This window comes from Canis lupus, chromosome 22 (assembly GCF_048164855.1).
Source record: "Canis lupus baileyi chromosome 22, mCanLup2.hap1, whole genome shotgun sequence".
In the NCBI taxonomy this organism is placed as follows: domain Eukaryota; kingdom Metazoa; phylum Chordata; class Mammalia; order Carnivora; family Canidae; genus Canis; species Canis lupus.
The window spans coordinates 3,385,241-3,398,162 of NC_132859.1; the positions used below are offsets into that span (position 1 = coordinate 3,385,241).

At 57.4% G+C, this 12,922-nt stretch overlaps 1 long non-coding RNA gene across 7 annotated transcripts; it reads right to left on the reverse strand.

Annotated features, from left to right (window-relative positions):
* Nucleotides 1–395: 395 nt before the first annotated feature.
* Nucleotides 396–10,391, reverse strand: LOC140613795 (uncharacterized). 7 transcript variants are annotated; one of them, XR_012014682.1, is made up of 7 exons: nucleotides 10,267–10,391; nucleotides 8,147–8,315; nucleotides 6,396–7,982; nucleotides 5,953–6,044; nucleotides 5,501–5,656; nucleotides 4,255–4,427; nucleotides 396–4,074 (listed from the first exon to the last, which is right to left on the reverse strand). It is a non-coding gene; the product is annotated as an uncharacterized lncRNA (long non-coding RNA). The 7 variants fall into 7 exon arrangements; XR_012014681.1 differs by lacking the exon at nucleotides 10,267–10,391 and adding an exon at nucleotides 9,914–10,054; XR_012014680.1 differs by lacking the exon at nucleotides 10,267–10,391 and adding an exon at nucleotides 9,914–9,978 and having other exon boundaries at nucleotides 8,147–8,374.
* Nucleotides 10,392–12,922: the final 2,531 nt, after the last annotated feature.

The window sequence follows — 12,922 nt, forward strand, 5'->3', positions numbered from 1 at the left end:
CCCCCCCCTTTGCACCTGTGGCTCTTAACTCCTGGCTCCTGCTTGATATTCTCTTTTCTCCTACTCCTGGCTTTCATTGTTTTAGGGCTTCCTCTTCCTGTTCCTTCTGTCTATATTTCTTTTCAGATTTACATCAAGACATTTAGACTAGGAAGTGTGTAGGCTTCCCTCCCTGCTCCTTACCTACCTTGAATTTCAAAGTAAATGCCATGTGAACTTTTATGACAGGTATAAATAAGTCCAAAAAAAAGTTCTTCTGGTATTATCCCCCGTGATGATCATTTTAATGCTGTTCTCAAAATAAAACAAGTATCGACTCTTTCCAGAAATTACTTTTTTTTTAGCACTCTGGTGATTAGATATGAATTTTGTCTGCCTATTCAGTAACCAGAATGTTTTTATTCCTCCAATGAATTGCTAATTCTTTTTTTTTTTTCTTGTTTTATGCCAGGTTGTCAAGACAGCCTGAGCAATGAGATCTGATTAGCTCAATTAGGTCACGACTGTGCCTGTCTGGCAGGGTCCCTGAGCCAGGCTGCTCTTTGATCGGGCCTGTCTTCTTGGGCCAACCAGCTGTAGCCAGGATTTCGGGCTTCTGTGGTACCAGATGGCCCCCTGGGTGGGTGTGGCTGAAATCCTAGAGTTCATGAGGAGTGTGGCAGGCATGACGACGGGTCCGTGTGGCCATTCGTGCACACACGCATCTGTGCAAAGCCCTGGAAGGCTCGAGTACCTCCACAAGCTCTACCAGGAGTCACTTCTTCACCTTGAAATTCGATGTCCTCAGTGGGGTCCAAGCTGACTCACGTTGCCAACCTTTCCAGGGGACGCTGGTTTTCATAGTGAGACATGTGGCCCGGGCCAGACCAGTTGAGGGTCTGCAGGTGGCAATGAAGAGGAGAGACCATCTGGAGTGGTCCACCTCCAGGAGTCCTCTGGCCTCCTCTTGGCTCGACTCAAGTACGGGTAGCTCGCCGGGGACCCTTGGAGGGGGCCCCGGGGTTCCAGTGCTTTATGAAGGATTTCACTGATGCCAGTTTAGATGCGTCTATTTTTGCTCTCAACTTACGATCGTTTTTCCAAAGAGTGAGATGTGAGGAGAGAAAGAGCCGTGAGTTCTCCACGTGAAAGCAGACAGCGGCACAGTCAGACCCCACACAGCCATCTGCTGGACCCTGGTCCACCCTGACGCCCTCGCAGACTTATCTGCAGGGGCCCTTTGGTGGCCACATCCGAGCTGTCCCGAAGCCCTCTGCCTGGCCCTGGAGTCTGCCCCTGTCTGCGCAGCATGCCCGTGACAGCTGCTGTGGGTCCCGGGCCAGCCTGTCGGGTTGCCCAGGGCCAGAGAGCTTGTTTCCAGACACACGAAGAGGCTGGCACATTGGGGAGAGATGTGGGTTGTTTTTATTTTCACGCCCGGGAGTAGCTGCACAGCAAGGTGGTGCCCTGGGCCTCCCCCCGCCGCCCCCCAGGAGCAGATGTCACTGCTTGCAGGGAACAAGTGCAGCCTCGCCTCCCCTCCCGCTTCCCTTTTCCTGGTAAAGCCCAAGGCAATAAGATTAAATCAAGCATTACTATTTTTTTTTACGTTGAAAATGCTCTTGAGTTTGAATTATGGATTCAAATGGCTCTTAAAGAGAGGCCCCGCGGGGCTCCCAGTGCTGCCAGATGGCAGGGGAGCCAGCGCCCGCCGCCTCTGACAGCGGTAACGCACGGAGGGTCCCTCTCTCTTCCGGACGGGCGACACACCAGCCACACCATCTCCAACCCAAGGTTTTCCTCGCCTTCCTGAAACTGGATTTTGTCTTTGATGGGATTCCTCACCCAGGGTTGACTCGGAGATCTTTGGAGGGCTGGCCCCCATTTGTGGGACCCGCACGAGGCTGCTGGTGGCCAGCAGATGACTCAGGCCCGTGGCCGTGGAGACGCCCGATGGGGCGCCTGGGGAAGGCCGGGAAGCTCCGGGTGTAGAAGCCTGTGGGGAACATAGGGGCCAAATGCACAGAGGGAGAGGAAGCTGCCAGAAATGGAATGCAGACCGTCTGGCCCTCCGAGCAGTAAGGTCTTTGGAGACGGGGATGGGGCTCGGTTCCGTCGCCCAAGCCCAGGGGATCCCAACTAAACTGACATCTTTCTCGGGCTCCTCTCAGTCTTAGAGCTGTTCCGAGGGTCTCATTCTCCCTCAGCACCTGCTGGACACCTGTTAGTGCCCTCACCTGCCCTCCCTCCAATGAAGATGGATTTTCTCTCACTGCCAAGGCTCTGCCCTGCGTTGGGGACAAAGCCGAGCTAAACACTGGACCCGTTATTCGGGATGGGGCTCCCCGGGCGGCTGCCCGCAGAGTCCCCCATGAGCTTTTAGAAACCCCGCGTCCGGGACGCCTGGTGGCTCAGCAGTTAAGCATCGGTCTTCAGCTCAGCGCATGATCCTGGGGTCCCAAGATCGAGTCCCATGTCGGGCTCCCTGAAGGGAGCGTGCTTCTCCCTCTCTCTGTGTCTCTCATGAATAAAAAAATAAAATCTTTAAAAGAAAAAAAAAGATACTGCTGCGAGAGTTTAGACGACAGAAGCGGCACTCCAGGGCACGGAGGTTTTGGGGGACCCATGGGGGTTTGGCGCTGACGCAGGATGGGCCCAGGCCTGCAGGCCAGGAGCCTGGTACTGGGGCACAGAAGCAGCGGTGCGTGTTGCAGGGACGGTGGATGGCTCGAGGCCGCGGTTTCTGGAAGAGGTCCGGGGTGATGCTCAAGAGCAAATGCCAAATGCACTTACGTTCCAGGGAAGCGGCCTGGCTGGGGGCTCACGGTGGACGCCGACGCATGTGGTCACATCGGAAGGCGCCGTGAGAACTGCAGAGTGGGCCCAGGCCCCAGCGTCGACTCCGGAGGTGGCCCGGGCTCTGGGACACCGCAGGGGACGTCCAACTGTCCAACTGTCTTGGACAGAGCGGTCAGAGGACTGTCGTGTCTAGACGGAGCCCCCTGGGGCCGGCCCTGAGCGGGTACCGGGTGTAGGATGGAGCACCTGTCCCACCTGACGGGCTCCCTACGTCCACCTGCCGGGCTGCCCCTGGGCCCCGGTACCTGGCCGCCCGCAACGGGGGGCTCCCCGTGGCCAGGGTCCCGGGCTCGGCCCGCTGGGTGAGGGGCTGGGGCGGCGCGGCCCCTACGGGCTGCCACTCCCCACCACCGAGTGTGCCAGCGCTTGAACGGACTCAGGGGGACAGAGGCCACCGCAGCGCCCACGTCGCGGCTCTGTTCTTCCCAGCGGGTGAGGCCGGCGTTCCCCAGGGGAGCCCGCTCCAGGGCAGCCCCCTGGCCCAAGGCTCAGCTTCCTGGGTAACAAAAATCTCGGGTGAATCGTGCTAATTGATGACAGCAATAATAACAACAACAAAAGATGCACTGGAAGCCGCCCTTGGTTGAAAGAGGGGGGAAAATCTCAGACGTTTTTCGAGGCTCTGTCTCGTCTCCATACAAAAACCTGTCAGCCTCCCGCTGTTTCCAGCCAGTCTCGCGGCGGGGAGGAGAGATGCGAGGGCTTCGAGAAGCCAGTGCAAAGGAGGCAACACAATTGCTGAAAGCTTTTCCTCCAAAGGAGAGCTTGAGAGCTGGTGCTAAACATATGGAAATAATAGAGCAAATAGAGGTGCAGGTGCATATGGGGGGGTCCAGGTGACGTGGGGGGAGGTACAGGCCCAGGAGGGCTTGTGAGGCCGTTTTGAAGGAAACAGGGCATTCAAGGACGCACACGGACTGTCAGCTTGCAGGGCGCCGACGCTGCCATCCTGTTCCTCGGAGGGTCCCCACCCTGGGGTGAAGGCCGGATGCGCTGGGTGGGAGCGCCTGGATCCTCAGCCCCAGCGCTGTTTCTATTCAGTATCTCAACGGCAAGTCACAGCAGATATTAACTGAATAGACGATCCCCCTGTATTTCATTTGTATTAACACCAGCAAGCGCTCTGCGGCAGCGACGGTCCTGGCGTGGGGACCATTCTCCCAGAGGTCGGACTGTAGCATGAGCCCCCGGAGAACTTGGTGGAATTATTCATCCTCGTTTCTGTGTCAAGATGCTCTGAAAGGAGAGGGGACTTCTTTAAGTGAGTAAGGTGAACCCTGATGACCAGCAGGGATGGTTTGGAGGCGCATCAAAGGAATGTCCCCAAAGAACGGAGGGAACTGGCCACCACACAATTTCAGCCCAAATGCCAGGGTTGGGGTAACTCGTTGGATCTGACAACGATCACATTCATACCTGACCCTGGGGGACGCCTGAGGGGCTCCGCAGTGGAGCATCTGCCTCTGGATCAGTGCATGACCCTGGGGTCCCGGGATCGAGTCCAACATCGGGCTCCCCGCAGGGAGCCTGCTTCTCCCTCTGCCTGTGTTTCTGCCTCTCTCCAGGTCTCATGGATAAATACATAAAATCTTAAAAAAAAAAAAAAAAAAAAAAAAAAGATCTGAAACCCGGTGTGACCGGGTGAGTGGCAAAAGAGGCACAAGGTGACAGTGGAAGATGATGAGATGCCTGTGGGAGAGTCATTTCCCCTGACGCCTGTGCCTTACAAAGGGAAGGAGGTGGGAGGCATTAGCACCGTGAGGACGTGAAAACAGGACCTCTGTCCTGGCCACTGAGGATCTGGAACATTGCTGCTTCTGGGAGGCCCTTTCTGACCCACGCCCCCGCAGCGATGGGTGGCATTTTGTCACCCAACGCATGCCGCTCTCTGAAGTCTGTCGAATCGCACTGACAAACTAAGTGCTTTAATTCACTGTGTTCCTTCCCAGCTCTTTTCCTCCTACACGTGTCCAACGACGGCTCCTGATTGGTCCGACTGGTCATTTGGGTCGTATGTGGCCCAGCTGGTGCTACAACTGTCACCACATGCCTTCCTTCACCGTTTACTAGGATGCCTTACCTTCCCAGAGTTCTTTCCAGAGGCCAAAATGCTGGGGGCTGCCATGTGGTGCCCACTTTCCTTATCTGACAGGATCCTGGCAACCTCCCAATGCCAGCCTTTTCCAGGTCCCGTTTTTATCTAACAAAGCTGTTTGCTCACCTGCCAAAGTTAGCGTCTGGTCCGGCTGAGTGTGGCTGCAGTCGCTCCTTCTCCATAGTTTGCGCCTGGGATATCCTATCAAAATCCTATAAACTTCGATTTATTCGGGAGATCCCTATAATATTTGATCTGTCTGGTTCAAGAAACCAGTCTATAAGGTCCTAAAGTGCAAACATCTTGCTTTAGTCATTTTCCTTTTTTTCGATGATTGCATTACCGTGCCAAATAACGCTGAGACAGACATTTATATTTTTTTTTTTTTGAGACAGACATTTATAATCCGCCATCCTTTCTTTTGAATTACATTGCTTAATTAACTAACCTGAATGTTTACAGCGAAATCCCATGAGAAGGTTCGTGAAGCAAGGAATCTACATGCATTCTGGCTTTTACGAAGGTAATGAAAGTACCGAAGGTTACTTGGACATGTCCCTAACTTACCGGACTGGGACAGACCGTCATGATGGATCTCTTGAAATAGTCCCATTTGGTCAGCTAGACAGTGCTGTTTCCTACGCTTCTGGGTATGTGTGTCAGGGCAAAGGGGGACTGCCCTTCGCGTGCGCCCGCTTTGTGGGCCTTCTTTTCAGCAGCGTCCTGTGAAAATGGAGGTGAGCGTGGGAAATATCACGTGACTGAAAACTACTGCACCCTGTGATTTATGTTAGCACCTTTGAGTCTTTACGTGTGACATTTACTAGTCTACGGAGTGGCTGGACCACCATCCTGCAGTTGGTTTAAAGACACTGGGAGGGACAAAAAAAAAATGTCCACTTTCCCTCCAGATACAGTACTGAGTAAAGTCATTTGCTTGAATGTAATGTCGAAATAACTGGGCCAGGCCTGGGGGAAGTGCTGTCTGTGTCATTCCCGAGTGGACAGCGCACGCTCACCAAGTGATGTCATGTGGATCCTTCGGGGCCATGAAGGTCACGGCGGCAGCAGGCGCTCCTTAGCTGAGAACAGCAGGGTAAAGCCTCGGCCTCTAGGAAAACCCGAGAGGAGGAGAAGTGTCGGCAAAGCTGGGAAGTCACTGCCAGGAGGCCTGACACCTCTGTCCTGGAGCCGCATCCAGGGTGACAAAATCACCACCGTCAGACCCACTCTTGTGTCTTGCTTGGAGAGAGGCTGGTCACCAGGAAGCCCTGGGCAGAAGGCAGTGAGGTTCTGGAGGCACTCTGCACACCAAGGACCGCCCTCTGCCCCTCTCCGCCCCTCCCCCCCCACTTCCCTCATCCTCTGGCTTTTAGAAAGAAATAAGTTTAATAGAAGTGGAAACCACGGGGTGGGCCTAGTGAGCAGATTCTACTGTTACAAGTATTCCGATCAACGTTACAGGCAAGTGAGGTTCAGCGGTGAGGATGCTGGGGTTAGCAGCAGTTTCTTGATGCGGAAGAAAAAGCCAACAGTGGAGACTTCCCACTCGGTTTGTCTTGTTCACGCCACCTGGCAGGATCTCTCCCTCCTTCTCCATCACGTGCGGGCGAGGAGCGCCTCCCGGAGTAGTAGCAGTGCGCGAGGCCCGCCAAAACCAAGTGCCACGGCCCATGCGGCTTCCGTAACAGAAAGGGATTTCCTCACCGTTCTGGAGACCAGAAGTTCAAAATCAAGGTGTCTGCAGGGTTGGTCTCTTTTGAGGCCCCTCTGTGGCTCGTAGATGGCTGTTGTCTCATGGTGTCTACACACGGTGTTGCCACGTGTGTGCGCGTGTGTCTGGGTTCCAATCCCTTCCTACAAGGACACCAGTCAGGTTGGATTAGGGTCTGCGCTGATGACTTTATTTCATCGTAATTACCTCTGTAAAGACCTTATCCCGAGATACAATTACATGCACAGATCCTGAGGTTGGCAAGGATTTTGTTTGAACAAATTCTGAGGGGACGCAGTGTAGCCCACCCTCTTTCTTTGCATGGTTTTTTGGGGAAAATTCTAAAAGCGTGCAGGCTCTCTGCGATTAAGAAGTATCCATTAACGCATTCTAAGTTCCCACCAAGTCTGCCCCAGACTTCACCAAGTACCACAGGGGACTTGAGGGCAGAAGTCGGAAGGCCCTTTGAAAGGAAGATGAAAACGGGTTGGCAGACAGAAATAACTCTAATATCGTGAGACTTAAAAAGATAGTTTTATAAACTATAAACCTGTTTAAAGTTTATAAACCTGCCCGAGTGAGTGTTGGTTGTAGAAGAGGGAGAGTCATGAGAGTTGGAGTTTTCAAGGCGGGCTTTGCGGAAAACAGAGATATTAGGCAGGAGCATGGGTAACACGCGGCCTGTCGGTCACCCGCCTTCGACCAATTCGGCCTCAGTGTCCGCATCCTGTGGTGCCTTCACCAGAGCACCGAGCCTAGGCGCTGCTGGCACCTGCTCCTTCACCAAAGTGGGAGGGAAGCCTGGGGCTCCTCTCCCTTCCTTCACTTCCTCTTCCTGGTACTGGTGTTCGTCCTTCTTTCTTTTTCCTTCTGTAGAAGAACAGCACAGTGCCCGCGAACCGAACGCTCCTGTACCTCGGGTCACGTACCCGAGCGACTGTCTCCTGGTGCACCCGCAGCTTCTGTGCATGCCTCGCGTTTATGGACAGGGGTCGTGTGTGTCTGGCTTGCGTAAAACTGGTTCTTTCTCCCCGTGTGACGACGCTTGACGTCCCCCCGTGTGACGACGCCTTACCAGGCCAATTTAGGGTTCGACGATAGAGACTACTCACATTCAAGTTAGAAATAATTGTGTTCTAAAAGTTGGGCCTCCCGTATTAGCTGTAAAATTGCACTAGGCTTGGGGATGCCCGGGGGGCTCCGGCAGTGACGCGTCTGCCCTCAGCTCAGGTCGTGGTCTCAGGGTCCTGGGGTCGAGTCCCCGGTCTGGCTCCCCGCTCAGAGGGGCGTCTGCTTCTCCCTCTCCTTCTCCATCTGTGCCTGCTTTCTCTCTCTCTGTCAAATAAATAAATACAATCTTAAAGAAAAGAGAGAAAAAATTGCCCTAGGCTTTGGATGGCAGCACGGAAAATATGAACAGGAACATAACCCGGAGCCTCCCGTGAGCCAGAGGAGACATAATGGAGGGGAGGGCGTCAGCAGACTTTTCTTGCACTGACCTTAAAATGCCACCTCTGTGCTTCTAGGAGTTTCCACGACCTGAGGAAAGTTTTGCAGATCTTCCAGTTTTACTGACAGGACCTGATCTGCCTCTGCCCAAGAAGCAGTTATCGGTATTAATTTTGGTTCCTGGCTTTGGGGCTCCTGTCACAGGCGACATTCCATTCCCTGAAACACAGGAATTTTCCCGTCCGGCGTCTGTCACGTTATTCCTACCAACCAGGCCTCTAGCGCAGACGGACAAAGGAAGCAAAGGACGTAATTCATGAGACACAGAGAGAGAGAGAGAGAGAGAGAGGAGCAGAGGCACAGGCGGAGGGAGAAGCAGGCTCCCTGCGGGGACCCGACGGGGGACTCCATCCCGGGACCTGGGGTCACGCCCTGGGCCGGAGGCATATGCTCAACGGCTGAGCCACGCAGGGGCCCCCGAAAGGACACAATTTCTGCCTAGAGAAAACCACCCCAGGCAAATGCTTGCGGAGCCCCCGCTGTGCGCAGGCACTGCAGGCAGCGAAACCGGGACTAAGACGGAAACTGCAGGACCGTCTCCTCAGGAGGCCAGCTCTGCTGCGAGGGGCTCCACGCCGCGTTCCAGGGGTGCAGACGCTCAGGCCGCAGGAGCTGACCTCGGGGCTTCCCCCGGAACCGCGGCCCCGGCCAGGCCCGACCCCTGGGACCCCACGGGCCGGGAGCCCAGCAGCCGAGGCCACGCCTCACACGGGAGCCGCGCGGGGCCCGGGAATGAGCGTCCGTCTTGGACGCCCTCACGCGCCGCCCCTCCCCCACCATCCCACCCATGGCCCCTCCCCACCGCCCCTCCCCCACCCACGGCCCCTCCCCCACCCCCCACCCACCGCCCCTCCCCCACCTCCCCCACTCACCGCCCCAACCCACCTCCCTCACCCACCGCCCCTCACCCACCTCCCTCACCCACCGCCCCTCACCCACCGCCCCTCACCCACCTCCCTCACCCATCGCCCCTCACCCACCGCCCCTCACCCACCTCCCTCACCCATCGCCCCTCACCCACCGCCCCTCACCCACCGCCCCTCCCCCACCTCCCCCACTCACCGCCCCAACCCACCGTCCCTCACCCACCTCCCTCACCCACCGCCCCTCACCCACCGCCCCTCACCCACCGCCCCTCACCCACCTCCCTCACCCATCGCCCCTCACCCACCGCCCCTCACCCACCTCCCTCACCCACCGCCCCTCACCCACCGCCCCTCACCCACCTCCCTCACCCACCGCCCCTCACCCACCGCCCCTCACCCACCTCCCTCACCCATCGCCCCTCACCCACCGCCCCTCACCCACCGCCCCTCCCCCACCTCCCCCACTCACCGCCCCAACCCACCGTCCCTCACCCACCTCCCTCACCCACCGCCCCTCACCCACCACCCCACTCACCTCCCCTCACCCACCGCCCTCACCCACCGCCCCCACCCACCTCCCCTCCCCCACCCACCTCCCCTCCCCCACCTCCCCCTCTCACCTCCCCTCACCCACCTCCCTCACCCACCGCCCCCACCCACCTCCCCTCACCCACCGCCCCTCACCTACCTCCCCCTGAGCCACCTGCCCTCACCCACCGGTCCTCACCCACTTCCGTCACTCGCCTCCTCACCCGCCTCGCCCTCACCCACCGCCCCTCTGCCACCCCTCCCGGCCGCCCCTCCCCATCTCCCCTCCCCCACCGCCCCTCTCACTCACCCCTTGTCACCTCCCTCCTGTCACCCCCCTCCCCCCCCCCCCCCGTCACCCACTTCCGGCCCCCGAGTCGGCTGTGGCCCCGCAGCTCTGAGGCGACCGTGCTGTCAGCCCCCGGGTCCCCTCCCCGGCGGCTGCGGCGGGCCTGACGCTCTGTCCCGGCTTCGAGCCGCGGCCGCCCCCCCCCCGGAGAGCGAGCGTCGCCACCCGAGGGCCGAGGGCCGGGCCGCCGCGGAGCTGGGGGTGGGGGTGGGGGTGGGGGTGGGGGGCCCTGACGCCCCGACGCCACTTGCCACGCGCCGTCCCCGGAGCCCGACTGCCTTCCCGTCCACCTGGAAGCACGCGGCTGACCCGGCGACCCCGCTGACCCCAGTGACCCCGGCGACCCCGGTGACCCCGCAGGCTGTACCGGCCGCGCCCCCCAAGCGTCCGTCGCGGGGCCCTGCGCTCGCGCTCCTGCCCGGTAACCGCGGCCTGTGTGGGGAGGAGCGCGGCGCCCGCGTGCACGTGTGTGCGGGTGAAAGGGCCACTGCGTGACCTGGTGTCCGCCCCCGCGGCGGCGCAGAGCTGAGTGCGCGTGTGATCGTGAGCGTGTGAGGCCGCGCAAGCCCACGTAATAGGAGTAAGGGCGTGTGCGTGTGTGTGCATGTGTGTGCGCGTGTGCATGTGTGTGCGCGTGGCCCGGCGCTGCCCTCCCCGCTCGGCCCCCTTTGCCCCCTGCCTGGAGGTGTCTGGGGTGAGAGGCGGGCCCAGGGGTCCCTGGCGGGGGTGAGCCTGTGGGACTCCGCCTCTTGGTGGTACCCAGACGAGGAGACTGACGCCAGGGTCCCCTCCCCGCAGGCGCTTCCAGACGCTTCCAGAGATGCTCTTCCAACTCCCTCTCTTTGGTTCCAGAGTGAAGGGAACCAAAGCCTCCTCTCCGGGCCTCTTGGCTTCGAGGACTTCCCTCTGGGTTTCCATGATCTTCCTTAGGTAGGACGCAGAGGTGAGTGAAGGCCTGGGGGCTGACCTGCGTATCTTCCAGAAATCCCGGTAGAGCGGGCGCTGCAGCTGTTCTTTAGGGCTCGAGGACATCCTCACTACCTGCTCTCGGCAGTGGTACTGGAATCCTGAGACAAGAAGACAAATGCCAGGCAGCGTCCTGTTGCAAGTCTCAAGACCAAAGGCACCCACCGAACACATGAGTCGTGAAAATATTCTTAACCGACAAGTCCTCGGTGCACAACGTTTCATAAACGACTAGCACGCCCACCCGGAGAGAACACCTTCAGAAGTACTTTTGTTGAGAGAGAAACAGGAGTCGCAAATTCAAGTAGTTCCCGCAGATACTATGAGTGGGGTGTAATGGGATGCGTGGGGGACGATAGAGAATAGCGGGGATTGTGGCAAACCAGAGCACAGGAGCTGCCGACGAAGGTCAGCTGCTACCCCAGTCGCAGAGAGTTAGTTTTATGAAGAAATGTGGACCTAAAATTAGATCCAATTCTTTTTTTTTTTAAATTTTTTATTTATTTATGATAGTCACACAGAGAGAGAGAGAGAGAGAGAGGCAGAGACACAGGCAGAGGGAGAAGCAGGCTCCATGCACCGGGAGCCCGATGTGGGATTCGATCCCGGGTCTCCAGGATCGCACCTGGGCCAAAGGCAGGCGCCAAACTGCTGCGCCACCCAGGGATCCCTAGATCCAATTATTTCTTAAGAGACAGTGGAAACCCATTTTTCTTTTTTTAAATGTGAAGTGCCCCCAGTTTTAACAATGGCAGCGAATTCAATCAAAAAACCTACTGAATGGGCTCAGCAGAAGCCTGACAACCGGCCAGATTTGGTATTTAGACCGGCCTCTGAGAAACTGCCAGGTAACAACTAAATGTCACGATGATGGAAAAGACGGATGGCGGTCAACCTTCTCTAAACATTTTCTGAAATGAGACTGGGCATCTCAGGGCACTAACACATGGCAACTCCATGCCGCTGTCCCGAAGCTCAGCATCGCTGCCAGGTGGGCGTTGCTGGAAGGCAGGCTCTGCGCGTCTGAGGTGGGGACGTTTAATTCCTGGGATGGTTGTCCCCTGGGGTCCCCGTGACGGGCCCGGCATCCCCGCATCAGAGGGTGGCAGGAGCTAGCCCGCTCCCTTTCCGTGCACCCTCGCGGTCCTTCCTCTTCCACCCGGGTGGTGGGAGGGGTCAGGGCCCAGGATGCCTGTGAATGACCGGGTCCCAAACGGAATCTTCCTGCAAAAATGAATGAACTGGGTGCCCCGCCGTGGTCGTATTCAAATCCACTTATTTTTATCCAGTGATTTTAAAATCCGGTCGGCCTCGTTCATGTTCAGTTCAGCGAGCCGCATGCTATGGAAATGATTTTTGTAAACATCTCTCAGGCCAAGAGGCTTTTGTTTAGGCTTCACGAAGAATCAGCAGTGCGAGGCTCTGAGAAGTTTCGCCCTCCAAGTCAGCTGATGTGACAACGCTGGAATCATTGCTCGTGCGACGGGCAGAGAAAGACATTGGAGGCGGTGGTTCCAGACCAGGGCTTTTTGTAAAATGCAAGCATCCAGCCTGTCGGCCAGCGGCTGCTACGGCTGCTTTCTGAGGCTCTTCCTTTGTCATCCTGCAATTTGACCCACTGGTGGTGGAGGCAGACTTTTCCTGAATGCATCTGCTTGCTTGCTTTTCTTTTGTTTGTTTTAAGATTTTATTTATTATTTATTCATGAGAGACACACAGAGAGAGGCAGAGACACAGCAGAGGGAGAAGCAGGCTCCCTGAGGGGAGCCCGGCGTGGGACTCAATCCCGGGACCCCGGGGTCATGCCTGGGCCAGAGGCCGACGCTCACCTGCTGAGCCCCCAGGGGCCCCTGCACCTGCTTTAGTATCCACTTCTCTAAGTGGCAAAGCGGTGGGAGGCTGTTTCTTGGGGTTCCCCTCCTCATTCCTTCTCCTCACCTACTTTTCTGCTCCCCTTTCTGAACTGCTCTCTCTCTCTCTCTCTCTCTCTCTCTCACACACACACACACACACACACACGCATGCACGCACGCACACACACCCGAGCATCCACAGAT